This window comes from Gossypium hirsutum, chromosome D07 (genome assembly GCF_007990345.1).
Source record: "Gossypium hirsutum isolate 1008001.06 chromosome D07, Gossypium_hirsutum_v2.1, whole genome shotgun sequence".
Taxonomy (NCBI): domain Eukaryota; kingdom Viridiplantae; phylum Streptophyta; class Magnoliopsida; order Malvales; family Malvaceae; genus Gossypium; species Gossypium hirsutum.
Window position 1 is genome coordinate 12,883,784 of NC_053443.1, and position 5,359 is coordinate 12,889,142.

Sequence of the window (5,359 nt, forward strand, 5' to 3'; positions counted from 1 at the left end):
ATACCTATATATATATTTTTTGTCCAATCTAATACTTGTATTTGAGAAAATTTATATATTTTGGTACCCAAAGGAAACAATGCTAATTTTTTAGTGTTTAATTTGAGTTTTTAGGGTTGATTTGATGAAAGATAACTGCTAATATTATTAGGTTTAAATTTTTCATGATTTTTTTAATAAAATAAATTTAGTGTTAATTATGAATTTGTTTAATTTTGCGTTTAATTTGCCAAATATAGTCTGATGGATGTAATTTAATTTGGCTTTTGGGTTGATTTGATGAATGTTGATTGCTAATATTATTGGCTAATTATGAATTTTCATCAAATCAACTCTAAATCCTAAATTAAGCACTAAAAAGTTAACAATGTTACCTTTAGGTACCAATGTATAAATTTTGTCAAATACATGTACTACATTAAACTAAAAAATAACACAGGTACCACATTAGAAAAAAATTCCAAACTCATGTACTAAATTATATATTAAGCCTTTTTTTTAATATAATTATACAAATAAACCTATTTATATATTTGAAAATTTTAGATTACAATGAAAGTCTAATTAAAGGTGAATACAAAAATGTAATTCAATAATATGATTTTAATGGATTAAATTTTATCAAATGAAATATTAATTTTAAAATTTAATGTCAAAACATTGATTTTATTTTTTTAAATTTTTTTAAATATTGTTTACATTTTAAATTTTAAGTATAGTTTGTAATTTAAAGTAAAAATTATTAATTAACAATTAAATTAAAATTGAATCAAATACAATCATGTTCAAAATTAACTATCTAATTGGGATCAAGATAATGTTTTTTAATATAAAAATATTATGTAATAAATTAAAGATAAACTAAATGATCTCAATGTTATCTTCTTCTTCAATCTACCTTCTTATCATTATCTTTAGTATCAATCTTTCATCTTCATTGTCATCTTCTATTAAGATTTATTTTGCTGGTCGAACTTGTTTGAAATCTTTGAATTTAGGGTGTTTGATAAACTAAAAATTTAAGTGTTGAAAATTTTAGTATTGGATTTTATTGTTAAATTTTATAAGTGTTGAATTTATATTAGAAAATTGTTTGGTAAATTAGTGAATATAGGTGTTGAATATAATTATATCATTTGATAAAAGTAAATATTAATTTTTAAAAGATTGTATATTTTTTAATTTTAATCTTATTAATATAATATTTTATATTATTTTGGATAGTTTTGATTGAAAGATAAATATGCTAATTTGAATACCTAATTTTTTTTAAAAAAAGGATAATTTATTTCAGTGTTTTAACAAGATAAAATCAACTTAATATTTTCTACATTAAGTGTTTTTGTAACACTCCTAACCCATATCCGTCGCTGGAATAGGGTTTCAAAGCATTACTGAAGTTTATCGATTAAATAGGCAGAATTCTCGAACATTTCATTTCATCAAAACAAGTCATCAAAGCATCATTTTAATCCAACTTTATAAACATATCAAATCCAAATTAATTTGCCTAGTTCATGAGCACTTAAACATAGAATTAAATTCACATGCACCTATCTAGGTTTAATTCAATTTACCATGCCATAATATGGTTTCAAAAACAAACACATATTTATATGTATAAAACCAAACAATATTAAACTTATAATCTCATTTACATTCAATCCACAAAATAACTATTATTTAGACACCCTAGGTACATGTCGATACAAAAGAGTAATCATCACCACGTTTGAGTTCGGGAGCATTGTTGGATGCTGAATCGGCTATCAAAATTGAAGTACCTAATCTGCGCACGGAAAACAAAACCGTACGTTGAGTAAAACTCAGTGGTATTTCTATAATCCGAATATTTAAATATAAGATAATATAATATGTATATTTTAATTATAAGCACGTTTGAATATTTAAGACCACATTTATTCATACAATGACATTAGCCATTCAATATTCAATTCATAAATACATCATTTCATACCATTCTTAAATCTCATCACTTGCTATATAATAGTTTTTCACAATTTAATATATATATCATTTAAACAATAATATTATTCAATCCATATCCAATTCATGAATACGTAATTCATGTGTTTCATTTTCATGTTTCAATTCACTATCTCATTTTCATTCACATACAATATCATCCAATATCAATCATAATGCTATTTTTTTAATTACCCCTATTAACATGACTCGGACTCGGACGAATACACGGATCCAACCAACACACCAGTCTGGCACCCAGTGCCTCATTGGATAAATCCAAAGTAATAATTGCGCCTAGCGCTATATAAATTTGGCACCTAGTGTCTCATTGGTTAAACCGAAGTAAATTGGCACCCAGTGCCTCATTGACTCGAAGTCGAAGAAACCCTTGAACTCTTCCAATCCTATGGCATGCCATCTATATTAGACTCAGCCCGATAAAGTTAATAGGGTTTAATTTCACTTTCCAAATACAACCAATATTCAATTATCATATTTGCACGTATATATTCATTTCAATTCAAATAATGAATATATTCATAATATATATATCAATTCAATCCAGTCAATCAACTTTTAATTCAATTCAATGTCAAAGTGCCAAATACTCACCTCAACACTTACCATATGCATTAAATAAAAAAATACAACAATTAATAACTAGTTTCAGATTATAGAAATACAAACCAAGAATTTCGAGCTATTCCACGTCAACTTTATCTTTCCCCTTTTTGGTTGAGGATTCCGGTACGACATTAGCTACGAAATTAAAACAATTAAAATTCACCAATACAACACAATTCAATTTCATATTGAATATTTCAATTTTTATTCAATATTTGCCTAAATTCTAATTTAGTCCCTAAACCGAGACTAATTTTTATTCTTCACAATTAATTCAATATTTTTATACAATTTCCACTTTAAACTAAATTTAACTCCCTATTTTCACTTAAATCCCTAAATTTCAAATTTTTCACAATTTAGTCACTATTACTCAAAATTTACAATTCATTCTACAATATAAATCTTTTTCATTTCTAACTTAAAAATCTATCAATTTAATCCCTAATACTAAAATTATTCAACATTAACAACACTTAAAAACTCAATAATTGCTAAAATTTCGACATGGGTCGGGTAGTACTTAACAACGGGATTCCAAAAACATAAAGATTACAAGAAAATGGGACTAAATTGACTAACCAATTGAACTTGGAACTTTGAAACCCTAAACTATGGTTCTTCTTTCTTTCTCTTTCGTTTTGCTTTTGTTAATTTATAATATATATTTTAAATTTAATTTATTAAAAATGTATATAATAATTTTACACCTTATGCCACCCCATTAAAGAACAATGGCATAATTGCTTCTTTAGTCCTTTAATTATTCTTTAATCTATAATTCAACTTTCACCTTATATACAATTTAGTTCTTATATCAATTACTCTTAATTCATGCAAATTTACTTAACCAAAACCTAATTAACTACACAACTAGCTTTGTAAATATTTTTAATAAATATTTAGGATTACGAGTCCAATTTACGAAAACAGAATCCGAAAAATGCACTTTTCGACACTCTTAACTATCGGGTCGTTACAATTAACACTTTTTTGTTGAAAATTTTATATTAAGCAAAAAATTAAAATGATTATCAAACACATTTAAAATATTAAATGTTGCAATTTTTCAATTTCAATAAAACAAAAATTTTCAAAAATAAAAATTTTCAATAATTTATCAAACACACTTTTAGTCCTAATAGTATTAAAAATCACAACTTAAATTTTGCTTCCCTAAATTTTAAATATTAAGATTGTAATTACACCCCTAACCCGTGTCCGTCACCAGATTAGGGTTACAAGGCATTACCGGACATAGCACAGATCAAGACAGACATTTACTACATTTCTTATTTCGTAATTCAACCACATCAATACATATGCATTTTGTATTTAATAACAATATAAAGCAACGTATAAATCAAAACACATTCAAATAAATTTTATACCTATAATTCACTTAACCAACTAAAACCAAATCATGCTTTACTACTTAAAGTATATATACAAGTCATGCTTTAAAAAAAATTTTAAATATATCAATAATAAAATTTAACATATTCGATCATAAATAGGCAAATATTACACCCAACTCACATGCTTATCAAAATGAACCATTTACTAAGGCCGAATTTTACTACCACATTTTTTTTATCACATTTCGAAATCAATCATTCAACATTTAAATAACAAACCACAATTAAACATATCATAGATATATCTATTTGTTTTACCCATCACTAGCCGAATATAACTGCACATCATTTACCACTTTCAAGCCTATCCATAAATCAAATTATACATTATAAATGAATCCATAATAAACCATAATCGAATCATATTCATTACATATATCTTATTACCAAATACATCATACTTATATAAATACATACTAGTACTTCCCGAATGAACTTAAACCATATTCAATTTCAATGATTAACCGGACATGTCAATTTACTCCACCTAAATGCTATAACCGGACCTATATAAGTACATATGCATATATATATATCAAAACATTTTCCACATTATTAACTAAACATAGCAACCATACTTCACATATAAACAAGCCATAGCCGAATTGCTAAAACTAACACATCAAGTATTAAATCAAAAACACATAAAACCGAACTTAAACAACTTAGCATCATAGTCGAATATATAATGTGCTTATCATTACCCCTTTACCGAATCATTTATATATGTATCAAACATCACAAACATTTATATATTCGGTATTAAGCTTGCTAATTTAAACTATAAGCATATACTAAGCACACCACACATATATGACATACATAATACTTTTGATACAAGCTTAAACCATAACTTAATTCAATCGATCATTAACAAAATATATTAAACAAGTCACATATAATCATACCATAACCGAATTTAAATAACTCAAGCATCAGATAAATCCATTATATTCAAAGGCATAGATACTAAACTTAACCAAAAGAAATAAGCCATTTTCGCATGGCTCAATATTACATAACCCAAAATCAATCATTTCAGCTATGCTATACATGCCATAAGATTGAATTCAAATTTTAACAAAATACCGAAATAAGTCGATAGTGTGATAGCCTTCTCTGACAATCCCCAAGCTCGTAACCAACTTTCAAAATCTATAAAACGAATAATAAACATATACACAGTAAGCTTTCGCAGCTTAGTAAGTCATAAGCGAACATTAATCATATGAACATTAACACTAAATCAAATAACCAAGTCAATCCAAACCTTAACTAAATATACTCATATCACACTCACAAGTTTATATGTTACTAAATATAAATTA